This window comes from Crocodylus porosus, unplaced genomic scaffold, assembly GCF_001723895.1.
Source record: "Crocodylus porosus isolate Cpor-Errol unplaced genomic scaffold, CroPor_comp1, whole genome shotgun sequence".
NCBI lineage: Eukaryota > Metazoa > Chordata > Crocodylia > Crocodylidae > Crocodylus > Crocodylus porosus.
This window is the reverse complement of record NW_017728914.1, coordinates 25270600-25285218: the sequence shown is the minus strand read 5'-3', so window position 1 is coordinate 25285218 and position 14619 is coordinate 25270600.

Sequence of the window (14619 nt, the reverse complement as noted above, 5' to 3'; positions counted from 1 at the left end):
TTCGTTCCGAGCCACCTTTAATTGTGTCACGATGAGCTTTGAAAAAGGACCTGAGAATAAAGGAACAAACTCCAGCCAAGGGCAAGAAGAGTGGTGGGAGGGCTGGGGGACAGGGCTGGTGAGGAGAGGCTAAGGGAGCCAGGCTCATTTAGGCCGGAGAAGAGAGGGCTGGGAGCAGGTTGAATAACAGCCTTCAGGTATTGGAAAGGGCTCCCAAAGATGCTGGAGGGAGACTGGTCTCAGCTGGGGTAGATGACAGGACCAGGAGCAGTGGACTCAAGTTGCAGCCAGGGAAGTTAGGCAGCAGGAAAAGCTTTCTCACTAGGGGGATAGTAAAGCACTGGCCCAGGTTACGCAGAGAAATGGTGGAATCTCCATCCTTGGAGGTTTCTAAGATCCTGACTAGACAAAGCCTCAGCTGGGCTGACTTTAGCAAGGCTTTTGATACCGTCTCCCACAGCAGTCTTGCAGGCAAGCTGAGGAAGTATGGGTTGGATGACTGGGCTGTAAGGTGGATAGGAAGCTGGCTGGAGTGTTGGGCTCAATGGGTGATCAATGTCCAGCTGGCAGCCAGTATCAAGTGCAGTGCCCCAGGGGTCGGTCCTGGGGCTGGTTTTGTTCAATTTCTTCATCAACAACCTGGAAGATGGTATAGAGTGCGCCCTCAGCTGGTTTGCAGGTGACACCAACCTGGGAGGAGTAGTAGATACACTGGAGGGTAGGGCTAGGATTCAGAGTGACCTAGACAAATTGGAGGCCTGGACCAAAGGAAGTCTCAGGAGGTCCAGCAAGGACAAGTGTAAAGTCTGCACTTAGGACAGAACAATCCCATGCACCAGTACAGGCTGGGGACTGACTGGCTAAGCAGCAGCTCTACAGAAAAGGACCTGAGGGCTGCAGAGGATGATAAGCTGAACATGAGCCACCAGTGTGCCCTTGTTGCCAAGAAAGCTAACGGCGTACTGAGCTGCACTGGTAGGAGTGTTGCCAGCAGATTGAGGGAAGTGATTCTTCCCCTCTATGTAGCACTGGTGAGGCCACATCTGGAGCACTGTATCCAGTTTTGGGCTGCCCCACTACAGAAAGGATGTGGACAAGTTGGAGCGAGTCCAGCAGAGAGCACCAAAAATGGTTCGGGGGCTGGGGTACATGAATTATGAGAAGAGGGTGAGGAAACAGGGTTTATTTAGTTTGCAGAAGAAAAGACTGAGAGGGGATTTAATAGCAGCCTTCAAGTACCTGAAGGGGGGTTCAAAAGAGGATAGAGCTGGTCTGTTCTCAGTGGTGGCAGATGACAGAATAAGGAGCAAGGGTCTCAAGTTGCAGCAAAAGAGGGTTAAGTTGGATATTAGGAAAAACTTTCCCACTAGGGGGGTGGTGAAGCACTGGAACAGGTTGCCTAGAGAGGTGATGGAAGCTCCATCCTTGGAGGGTAAGACTCCAACTAGGCAAAGCCTTGGGTGGGATGATCTAGCTGGGGATGGTCCTGCTTTGAGCAGGTGGTTGGACTACATGTGAGCTCCTGAGGTCCTTTCCAGCCCTCATTTTCTGTGTGTCAATGACTGTCTGTCTGTAGTTGGTCCTTCTCTGCCTATGTGAGAACATGAGAACTGCCATGAACTAGGCCAGACCCTCAGTCCATCTTGCCCAGTGTCAGACTCTAAAGAACTTGGCTGAAGATGGCTGTGGAAAGGGCAGGAAGGGGCTGGGGAAAGGAGGCACCAAGAAGCACTGCAAAGTGATACACTATCCAGAGCATTGCCAAGCCTGACACCTGTCACCAGGCCTGCCAAGGGGACGTGAAGTGCATCTCAGGGCTCATCTATGAGGAGACCCATGGGGTGCTGAAAGTTTTCCTAGAGAATGCCACCCGTGATGCCGTCACTACACCAAGCACATCAAGAGCAAGACCATGGACGTGGTGTATGCCCTGAAGCACCGGGGGTACACCGTGTACAGATTGGGTGGTTAAGTCTCACACAAGAAACCTCGAATCGCTGTTGAACCCCAAGGCTGGTGTCACACAGAGGCAGAGGGTGGATGCTGAAGGGGAGAGTGAACTGGATATGACGGGTTTTTACCCCCACTGTTCCTCTCCCACTTGCAGCTTCCAGCATTTAAGGTTTAGGAAGTTCTAATTCAGAGTCCGTATCTCGAACTCCCATGACCAATAGCTACTGATATCCCTTTCCTCCAAGAATTCATCCAATCCCTTTTTGAATCTAGCTAAACTATCAGCTTCCGTCACAGCTGGTGGCAATGAGCGCCACACTTTAATGAGGCACTGTGTGAAAAAGAACTTAATTTTGTTAGTTTGAAACTCAGGACCTGCTCGTTTCATTTTGTGACACCCTAGTTCTTATACTGTGAGAGGGAGTAAATAATTAATCCCCATTTACTTACTCTTCACTGTTTATTATTTTGGAAACCTTTATCATGTCCCCCCCTCAAGCATCTATTTTCTGAACTGAATAGACCTGGGCTCTTTAGTCTCTCTCTCCTCCTGCGGAAGCCCCTCCATACAAATAATCATCCTTGTTGCCCTTCTCTGGATTTTCTCTAGGTTTTCTGTCTCCTTTGTGAGGTGATGGAACCAGAACTGGCCATAGTACTAATGGGTGGATGCACCTTGGATTTATAAAGGGGCATAATGATCCTTTCATTTGGTCAGAGCTGACTGGAAAGTCCTCCTGCTATATGGTAACCCTGGCCCCCAGCCCTTCAAATGAAGCAGAGTGTATTACATCCCAGGCCAGTACCTGAAGTGCTCATGTGGAGTCTTCTCTCTCTTCCCCACCTCTTTCATCTCAACCACAAATATCTTTCCAGCAGCTCTGTGAAATCAATATGTCTCAGACCAAGCAGCTCAAAGAGGCTGACCAGGTCCCATTTCTAGGTGCCTGTGTGAGAAAATGATTTGGGGGTAAGGGATGTGGCCTTCTTTGATGGTGATGGTTGCGTGTTTATGGTCACAATCTAACCATGAACTGTACCCTCAAAAAAAAAATGCAAATAATATAAATGTTTTGTCCCAAGCTTGATGTAATCCATTATAACAACTCTGGGGGGTATTTGGGGCAGCACATCAAAGCTCTACTCATGCTGTTATCCTGATACTGGGATCAGGATGGGTCGCTACTAGTATTATGAATATGGTGTAAGAAATATGCTCAGCGCTTCAGAAGGATGTGCTCACTAACTGAAGAACTTTCAGTAGATGGTGTTTGGGGCAGAGCGAGGCCTCAGTTTAAACGGTTGTGCTTCAGGAAGCAATGGGAGGCTCAGAGACTGGGATGCAAAGATATTTAGTTACTAAAGCTTTCTGACATCTCCTTTGGTGTAAACTGTGGAGTCCTGGGTAAACTTTGACTGAGTGAAGTCCTTCTCTACCTGAATTCACCCTGCAGATCCCTTTTGCTGTTGTGTATCACTGCTAAATGTTGTTCGATAACTGCAGTGCTTCTTCCTCAGGGTGATTGCCTTCCAGGGGTGTGTCAGTGTGATACCAACAGATTCCTCAAACGAAAGAAATCCTCTTTCAAAAGAAAAAAAAGCACTTCAGCTTGACATAAGATTGTGTTACCCTTTATATCTTTTTACAGTTACATTTTATTTTAACTTGCAATAATCATGTAACATGTCTTTTATTCCTGTCCCTACTTTAAAGGCACTTATCTTTGTCCCATACAAATATTTCCTTGATATTCCATCCACAAACCCAGAGACTTGAGTGTTCAAAAATGTCCTCCCCCATGTGAGTATGCAGGTTTTGAAATTGCAGCCTTTGCAAAATTATATCTTTTTTCCTCTGCATTTGGGTCAAGGAGCTAGTAGCCTTTTTACAGTGAACTGAAAAGAGAGGTACTTTGAACCAGTCAGAATAAATGTCCAAATCATCCCCCTGAGTTCCTCCTATTAGGTCGATTACATGCACATTTCAGTTTTGTGGCAAAGAGTGGCTGTGACAAGTTTCAGTTTAGAGCAAACTTTCAAAGCTCAGTTACAAACCCTTGTGTGACAAATCTGGGGATATAACAAAAGTGCTGACACAACTGAAACTGCAATGGCTAAAATGAAATTATTCAAGCAGTTAATCTCACACTGCTGGCACTCACTAAGTTACCTTGTCATTGGAAAAATGTATGATATTTTCTTTTTTTTTTAAATTGCTCGTGAACTCTTCACTTCTTTCTCAAAAGCCATACTATGATCTTTGATATGAAAACCAGGTAAAGAAACAATTCTATCACAGTAATTCAATTACAATTACAAAGTAAATCAATTCATGACCCAAAAGTGTATTGCAAGAATATATGAAAGGGTCACAAACAAGCTTTAAAAATGGATTCTCCTTTAAAGGAGAAAGATGGAGAAACCAGTTCCAGCCTGTGAAGGGTTGCTTGGGGCCCCCCCATGCCCTACCCACCCCACATACCCACCCTCCGCCCCACACGTGGGTCGGGTCTGGCCACTGATGTTTACGAATGGGCCCTGGTAGAAAAAAGGTTGTGAACCACTGCTTTAAAGTACACTTCCCCTCTTCCTTTGGGAGGTTGTTCCTAAGGACAAAAAGTTAGATGCAGAACTTACCAAAAGTGATAGCGAACCTCTGTTCTTGCAAACATTTATGCATGTGCTTAGCTGTGTTCACATGATTAGTCTCCTGGAAAATTTGCAGCGTCGGGATTTATAGTAGTAGGAGTAATTTTAGTTTCAGTTCTCTCTGAAATTATATTAACTAGGATGTTAAAGGTATATTAAAAAATCAAGGGAAATGGTGAAACTGGAGAGATGTTTTATGTTTTATTACATTCCTCTTTAGAAAATCATGATTTCAAGCTATTTTAGAAATATACTAAAGGACCAAAGCTTTTTTGGAACCAGTGACATTTCTTCTTCTATTAAAAGACCAACAAGACCTACATTTTCTTTATCCTTTCCCCTCCACTGCTTTTTTTAGAGGGTATATTTCATTGTGATGGTCTGTCTGACTCAGCTGTTCAGCAATTGTATGGTATCTCAGCAACCAAGCCTTTTGTCAAGTGAAGCCAGGAGCAGTGTCTCAGGGGCAGGAACAAACAGTTTTCTTCTCTTGAATACACTTGCTCCAACTCGTTTTTCTGAAAGCACTGTGAAGTGACTTACTTCATGAGATTAGATGTTATTCTTGGGATCTGATCTGCTCTCCCTAAAGCTACTTGATAATTATTATAAGTTCTTCATACTTTCATATGTCTAATAAATTAACAGGAAATTAGTGACATCATACTGTTGCATATTAAATGCAACCTCATTTTGCCCAGCCCAGACTTGCTTCTTCTCAGTTCTCTCATATTAAGTAAATAGCTTTTATTTTTAGTACTCTGAACAGTAAACCTCAAGCTTGACAGGGGCTATGAGTGTTATTCCAGTGCAAATAACAGGTTTGCATAGTGCCTGATTTCAGGGAGATCTTTTGATATAACTCAGCTGACTTGTTCCTGCTCTTAACCAGAATGATGGGAGTCTGGTTGCAGGGTTTTTCTCAGTTAAAATACAATATACTTACTCACAGTGTACCTTCTAGAGCCATTTGGCATAGTTTGCAGTTAGGCTTTGAGCTGCTATACATTTTGTATAAAAAGTGTGTGGTTTACAGCTTGTGTTCTGTGACTTTCATACTGTAAGTAAAACTTCAGGAAATGTAAGCACAACCAAACATGGGCCTGCCTTAAGACTTCATATTACTCATTGAGGTCAGTAGATAGTATTTGCACTGCTTGACAGGGACAGCAGGGGACAATAGAGAGGCCACAAGAAAACAGAGTAGGTCACTGATTCTCAACCAGGGTGCCCCAGCCTGTGTTACTGGGTGTACAAACATGGTTCACAAGATGAACCCAGAGATTTCAAATAAGAAACCATAGTGTTAGAAACCTTCTGACCTGTTGTGGTTTTCCTGATTTTTTTTGCAACAAAATAATTGCTCTATTACTTTTCTGTAAACAAAAAACAGTGAAAACTAAGAGCTGGCACTCTCTGAGGGGTGCCTCGAGCCTATTTAGGGGTGCCTTGACCCGAAGAAGAGCTCCCTGGAGTCTAAAAAGGTTTAGAATCACTTTTTCTTGTTCAGTGCACAGATGCTGTTATAAGGGGTGCAGTAGAAATGTTTTTAGTAGATGTAGACCGTTATGCCTCACTGTGACAGCAACTATTTTTGTGCCCTCCCAAATCACACATAAAGTTGATGCCTGGGGCTACTGCCCTGGTTGCTCCCCTCTTAGTTGCTGCTGCGTCAATAGATAACCAAGGGTTGAGGAGGAGACAGATTCTGGCCTGATTCAGCTTCCTGGCCATATGCTTCTAGTTACCTCCATTTCTAACATGCTGTGTTCGCAGAAATGGATGCTATTCCAATGATGCATCTCAGCAGGGCTTCTCTTTTCTGCATTGTTATTATGAAATAATGCATGATGTGCCTGCTTAGAGTCGATTGTGTGTGTTGGGTGTAATGCTTTTCCATTAGACAGACGCCAGACCTCAGAAGCAGAACGTTAGACTCTGGAGAACTAAATTTCCTCTCTAGATTTAATGTCTGGCTGTTCTAACCTCCTCCCCATTTCAGTTATTTCAGTCCTTTCACGTGGCTCATAAACAAGCAGGAGGCAGGCAAATTCATTACTCCAAGCAAACTGATAAACAGGGATCCTGGTTTTCTGTGATTTAAAAAAAAATCCAATTTTTGGTTAAAAATAATAACCCCAAATCCACATTTTTCCGCAATTTAAATGAAACACCAATATGTGTGTGTGTGTGTGTGTGTGTGTGTGTGTGTGTGTGTGTATAGTGGTATTTCATTTTAATCCTGGAAAAAATGTGGATTTGGGGGTTACTTATTTTTAACTGAAAATTGGGGATTTTTTAAAATCAGAGCAAACCAGGTTCCCTGCTGATAAATCAGTATATGTGCAACTTCTCAGTCTCTGTTTCCAAGAGCATACAAGGAGCATACAAGGTTTGCCTGTCAAAGGAGTCTGCTAGCAATTCTCCAGAGCCTTCCGAGTTTACATGAAATTGTTTCCCAATTAATTTGAACTGAGATATGTACTGCTCAGTATGTTATCTCCACTTTGCAGATATGTAAACTGAGACCCAGAGAGAAGGAGCACAGGACTCTGGGGCCTAGAGGCAGTTCACTAGAGGTATAGAGCTGCTTTAGGGTTGTGTGAATGAGGCTCATCAAAACACTGGCTAGGAAGGGTGAACTAAATTCCCAAGTGTCAATCAGCTGAAGGCCCCTTCCTCAGGGCTGGTTTAAACTTCAAGCACAATGGAGATTTAAAAACAAGAGCAATGCAGCTCAGACCACTTGGTCACAACCATTGGTGAAAACCCTTTGCAGCTTTCAGCAAGCGACCAGGGACAGAGAGACAAAGGCCTCACTTGCATTTAATACCCCTGCTGCAGCTTCCTTGCACCTGCATCATCCCCCATATCCATGGTACAGGAGCATGGGCTAGGCTCTTGTACAATTTGGGATGCTGGGAACTGGGTGAGAGTGGGGCACTTCTACATCTTGTTGCAAACATTTCGCATTCCAGCTTGTCGGAGACATCAGGCACTGCAGCGTTTCATGCTGAAGATGAAAAGGAATACATTCGCATAGGAACCTGCAGACATAGATAGTTCTTTAACATGTAAATGACTGTAGTGTTAGGTACAAAACTTCAAGCCAGTGCTGTGGGCACTGTCTGGGCAATGACAGATAAGCTGTCCCGCCCCACCTGCATGCTGCCTCTTACCTAGTGAAATGTAGATGTAATGGCCAATACATCTGCCAGGCTCTGCGTGACAAATCTTGTCATCTTTTAACTTTCACCGTTGCACCAGTTTAATGATGTACCTGTCAATTTCCAAGAATCCCTAGGCTCAGGTTACCATGCATTACTGCATAGGAGCTGAGACTTGGGACCAGCTCTTTTCAGTTCTCAATTACTGCCCCCAAAGTGCTGAACTGAGAGAGCAGTGGTGATTTTTAGGTCAGCTAGTTCTGGTTGACTAGTCAGAAAGAAGAGTCTTCAGTCTCTGGTTACTCTTTTTAGATATTCCTCATCTGAAGGAAAATCCAGCACGTTTCTGCTTCGTCAGGATCAGTAATAAGAAATATCATTTACTGAGGCACACATGCAAGTCCTTGTGTGCAAAGGCCAATTGATGAATAGCCCTTACAGTAACAATGTACAGGAACCTCTAGACTGCAGCTAACCCTCATCAGATCTCACATCTCATGCCGTTACTATGGCAGCGTGGTGAGGTCTCTGAGATTTCTAAAAAGCAAATAGAGAGGACACAGGCGGCATAAGAATCAATTGGCAGAGAGACAGCATAGGCCCCTTGTGTGGAAGCAGCTGGCTTACCCTTTCCCCTGTGGCTAGATCACTGTCAAGTTCTTGGTGGTTGCCGAGATCTATAGCTGCACAGTCTTTTGTTACACTGCCCCCCTTGCTCCTCTCAGGTGCGGTTAATGGGACACTGCTGTGCTTGAAGACTGATCTCACTTTATCCAGGCAAAAGGCAAGACTAGGATGAACAGACCTAGCGCAGAGTACTGAACTGGAATTTGCCAAGGACACCTGGGGCAACTCCTCGAGTCCCACAAAAAATGTTCTGAGTACTTCCTAATGGTTATGACTGACCACATGCTTACAGCAGACATTTTGACTACTGTACTTTACAGTGCAGTGGCAATGGGCGGCTCCAGTGAAAAGCAAAGCAGGAGGGAAAAAAATCCCCATCAAGGGAGTCAGGCACGTACATCTGTTATGATGGCTGCCCAGCTCTCTCCACCTCTCCTGCTCCCATATACCATGTACGACTGAATGATGTATGTTAAATAAGATTCACAGCTGGGATGCGCTATATTTTTATTTATAATGCAATATGTTTGCAGTTATAATTGTTTATGTGTTTCATTATGTTCCTATATTGTTGACAATGATTTAAATATTAAACAAATTGACTGTACCTGCATGAGCTGATTTTCCTTCTTTGCTCAGTTACCAGATGGCGGGGAGCAAACAGCCCTACTTCTCAGAGCAGCTGAATTTTAAACAAGTGATTCTAATAAGCTGTGAATTTTTCTTTCTCTTGGTGTTGTCTTCAGCAGCACTGAGACCAGGATCCTCCCCTGGAGGAGCTGCTGGAGAAGGGGGGGGGGAGGGGTGTTTGTTGTTTACCTGGGTTGAATTTTGTGATGTAATTACTGTAAAACCAACAGCCACGGTGGCCCTTTTTCAGATCCCTTAGTCGAGATAGCTTCTTTCACATTTACCATCTGTCACTGTGCTCTACTCTGGCATGACCCACTTCCCTTCTCAAGCCTGGTTTTAAAAAAAGAACAAAAGTGCCTACAGCAGAAGAATAATGAAGGAGAACACAGAACTACTTCACTCTAAGAGCCTGATTCACTGCCTGGCTTTTGCTAACAGAGCCTGGGTGCCAGTCTTGGGCAACAGTGACAGATACAGCAGGCATAACCTCTGCTACATCCAGAGCTCAGACATTAGGCATTATTATTGCTTTAGTTTGTTAACTGACCTTCATTATCACAGTATCTGAATGCTGCACAAATGCTGATGAATTTGTTTGCATGACATTAGGTGTCTTGCCTGAGGTTATAAGGGGAAATTGTGGCAGAGCCAGAAAACAAACCCAGATCTTCCTAGTCTACAGTGCCTTAATCACATAACTATCTTTCCTTCCAACATTTTCCCACTATACAAATAACAACACTCAGTAGCCTTGCCAGGGCAGGCAATGAAATTCACTAGTTTGATCCAACATATGGCCAGCATTTATACCCTGTTCTGTGCCAGCACTGGCTACATTTCCTAATCCTTCAAAATACAATCTGGGTACTGCTGAGTGGCACCAGACACAAAACTTTCAAGATGCACATCTCACAGAGTCAGTGATCCACACTCAGCAATTAAGCTCAAATAATAATTTGTCTTTCAACAGCTTCTGATAATAATAACAAAAAAAAAGTAAAACAGAAGAAATATTTTTCTCTTGGACTACAACTTTTTCCTCAGGGGCGACATTTAAACTGCCTAGGAGTCATAAGCAGTTCACAAGCTGTGGTTTGGCCACCTCTGCTCTGCGCTGAAATGTTCATTGTGCAGCTTTCATAGTACTGAGACAGTTAAAATAGCACAATCCATTAGTGTGAATGCAGTTTGTACAGGTATATAGGTACTTCAGCCTGGGAAAGTTAGGCCTGTGTAAGAAGTACAAATAATTCTACTAAGGTGCATTTACACTGGTGGGACTTTGTCCCCTCCACAAGCCCCTCTCCCCTTCAAACTAAATCACATGTCTGTGATTAGAGACATGGCTATTCCAGTACACCATATGGCGATGTTGCTACGGTGCTGTGCTGTAGTACTTCTTTTTTGGAAGTGCTAAAGCATGGTGCAATATGGGCGGGTACTGTGCTGTGCATATGGTGCACAGAAAATATTCTGCTATGTCACCATAGTGGTGCACTGTATTCAGGGAGTGCCCCACTATGGCGATGTAGCTGACAATCACGTGTAGATACACGTGATCACTATGTTGCTGTAGCATTCTGTACAGCAATGTAGCACATCTTTATGTTGCCATAGGGCAACATGTAGACATGCCCTAATAATACTAACATTTATGGTACCCTGTGGCACCCTTGAAATGATGTCAAGGTACCCCAGCATGCCATGGTAACTTGTATGAGAATCACTGGCTTAGACCTTTATAAAGGAGTTGTGAGAACTGCTTTTTAGCTTTCTTCCCTGGTTGGCTACAGGGACATTAAAGCCACTACTTCTTAAGATATGTAAGCCCTTATTCTGCCTCAGTTGAAGTCAATGAGTGACTACAGTGAGAGTAGAAAAATACTCACAATACTTCCTTCCTTGCCATCTTGGCACCACTGATACTCTCATCTCCCCTCTTCCTCACTAGTTCAGGGCTTACTGAGCCTTAATTACATGCACAAATTAACAATGGACAGTACAATGTATGAGTTATAAGTCAATACGAGATTGTGCTTGCTAATGCCTCAGTTGTGTAAGTCTTTCTCATTATAGCAAATCAGCCTCTCCAGCATTGACAGAGTGGCTTTTATTATGACAATTTAGAACTGAAAACAGTGAGAAAAGCAGTGAAATCTAAAATATGTCCCAATAATCCTGCGCCAGTATCTACCGTCCTGGGAAGCCTGCTCTCCACCAAAGTTCATGAGGCATAAAAGTGGCTTCTTTTCCGGGTGGTGTAATGGAACAGCAGACCAGTAGGCCAAACATGTTCGTAGGAGTTACAATGTAATGTACTTAAGAGAATGGCAAGAAGTTGGAGGTCCAGTTAGGCCATGTTATTTGTGAAACAATTAGGGTTCATGCCTTACTGAACAGCCTTGTGATCTCCTCTGATTCTTTATTTTTCTGCACCAAGTGTGGGTAGGAGAGAATCAGCAAGACCTGAACCAATATAGTAACTTAGCCTCAGAATAATCTTATAGTTTACTGTGCTGATTTAAAACTATGCACCAACAGAAAGTTATTCTATGGTACTGAGTCAAAGAGGCCAAGATACTGAACAGCATCAGAAATCCGTACTGGCCATTATTAAATATTCCTTGATATCGGTTTAATCTGAATTAGTTGCCAATTAGAACTGATGGCCAAGGAGTGTGTTGAGGTTGGCTACAAGTGACAGCTATTCTGTACTTTTACATTTTTCTTTCTGTACTTTTTGACAGTAGAACAAATTTTCCTCATCAGTTTTCTTTGGAGCAACATACCTGATGGTATGTTAACCATCTTTTATTAGTTCACCCCAAATATTTTCAGGCTTGATCATAGGGTTTCAATTGGATGCGACTGAGGTCTCAGATAGAATAGGAATAAGAGAATCAGCCTTTACAATACCAGAGTTGTTCACCGGAGAATTAATAATGTAGCTGCCTTTGGAACATTATCAAACCCTAAGCAGATTGGAAAATATCATTGTTGATTTTTTTACCTCTACTTCCTAATGTCAAAACCAGAGACAGCTTTGTTTTTTCTGCCTTTGTCTTTCAATATATGACACCTTATGCAGAAATTATAGTTCAGAGCTTTGTGTGGCAGTAATAAACCCCAAAGTCTCAATAAGTAAACAAACATAAGCACCTCATCTAAGGCAGAGCCATGCACAGCTATTCTGTTTGTTAATTCTGTTTTCTTTGGCTGTTGTGCTACAAGGGATCCTTTGCCATGGTGTCTGTTGGAAAGAACGTCTTTTCATTACATTTAATTTATTTCAAGGATCCATAGCCAGAGAAAAGAGTGACTGTGGTTATTTTACCATGCAACCATTATTTACATCACATTATGTATTAGAAGACATTAAACCCTTGTAAGTCTACGTTTTGGTTTACTGTCTTATGAAACCCAAGAAAGGACAGAATTTTTCATTTTAATTCTAAACAAACACATCCGGGCTAGGATACTGTGTTGCATTTCATTGCATAGGGAAGTTTATGGCCTTGGAAAAGAGGCATTATGGAGATTTCTCCAAACCCTGTTGTTATTTTGTACTTTGCCTTCTTTGTGCTGTGGTAGTACCTGGGAGCTCCCTTAAGTTAGCAACGGCAATGTCAAGCAAAGAGCATGCCGCTACAAGACTGTAGACAACATGTGGATATAAAAAGAGATATCCTAATCAGCCTGCAGTAGCAATGACCACAGCGTTCTGTGCTGAGCTTTTGTGCGCACCGCAGCCGAGGGGAGTTTCCATGGATTCCAGTCAGCTTTGGATTGGCCCCGTACCAAAGTTTCACTCTGGCAACCTGAACGTGATGGCAACTGTCTGTTTCACTGTTTTTTTTAGACTACCACATGCTCTGTATTTGCATGTGGTTGAGCTACAAGGAACCAACCTCTCAAATATTAAGTCTTGTATAGATCTAGAGTATATGAACATTTTGTCTTGGCTTCTTTCTAGAAAGTGTCACATATCACTGAAAGGGTAGTGGTTTGTTTTTAACTATAAGAGATATGATTTCAGATGTAATTTATGATTTTAAACTCATAATAATTTGGCCATATTACATATATTGCTTAAGTCATTCATTATGAAGCTTAGCTTAAATAACCCTCTTGGTAAAGTTTGCAGTAATGTTTTTTTTTATTTACTCCCCAGAGTTCAGTAGTTATTTACTTAATTAAAGTGAAAGCTTTTTTTTTTTCTGGTTCTGATAAATAAGCGGGTGTTTAAAGACTGTTACAATTTTAGATGACTCTGCAGTTCTATTATACAGTACTTAACTTTTTCATAACACATGATACACAAAAGCCTAAAAAGACTAAAAAATGTTTTTTTAAAAGTGAAAGATTTTTTTGTCTTTTAGATGAAAAGACATTTTAAAGAGTGGAAAACAAGCAGAGACACAGTGGTAAAGTGACTTGCCTAATGCCATAGGGGAAATCAATTCAGAACCAGTCATATATTCTAATCACAACATCTTCCCTCCTTAGCCACCTAGTTCTCTACCTGAGCAAGCAAATTAAACAAGCAGGAAGCAGCTGTGATGTGGCTTTCCAGCGTGCTCAAAGATGCCCTAGAACCAATGGGCTGTTCACAATTTTTCAGGACACTGCTCAGTATCATTTCTGGACAACTGTACAGATTGCTGCTTGTGTTAGTCTCTGAGATGTCAAAGTCAATCAGTCGGTAGCTAACTGTCACTGTGGATAAGGCTATACTTAGGGGTATAATCCCATCTTGGTGCACAAGTAAATCCATGCATGTCACCGTGAGACTGTCTTAAGTGGAAACTGAATCTTGCAGAAAGGTGAAACCAGGCAGTATGGGGGCTCCCAGCTGCTGGACTTCTGGAGGCACTGACTCTGCTATAGACTCATATTGTGATCTTAGTTAAGTCACTTGGTCAAGTTTTCTATGTATCAGTTTCCCTACTAATTAAATTGGAAAAGCTTAATTATTACGGTCAAAGCCTCGGATCTAAACTCTTTTAATGCTTTAGTTCAACAAGTCTGAATATCCCAGCAGGACTGATTCAGCCTTCCTTCTTTTGTAAGCAGATATGTTTAGATGTTGTCTGCAGTATGGCTTTTTGTATCAGTCCACCCACACTGATGTAGGTAAACTGACGCAAAACCTGAGCAAAGATGTACTGCATCAATGTAAACTGGGTCTTACATTGGCATAGTTATATAATTGCAAAAAACTCTTAACGCAAAACAAGCCTGTAACTCCATGTGGTCTCCTAGGAGTGGGTCTTTTGGATGAGGCTGAATCTGAGATACCATCTGCTCCATGTGGATATTAAAGATCTCATGGCACTTTCTGCAGAAGTTGGCCAACATTTCTGTTCAGCCATCACTGTAGTGCAGTATGGTGCCTGCCTCTTGTCAGCTTGTGGTGATATACAAACTGAAGTAACATGCATATGTGTGCATAACAGCACTACCAATGGATGTGGTTGTATCAGTTTAGTTACAAGTGTAGTTAAAGCTCTAAGAAAACTGGGCATAGACCAGACTGAAGGACCAAGAGGCAGCTGTCTTGAAATGTGTCCCTCTTGGATGTTAACCCTAT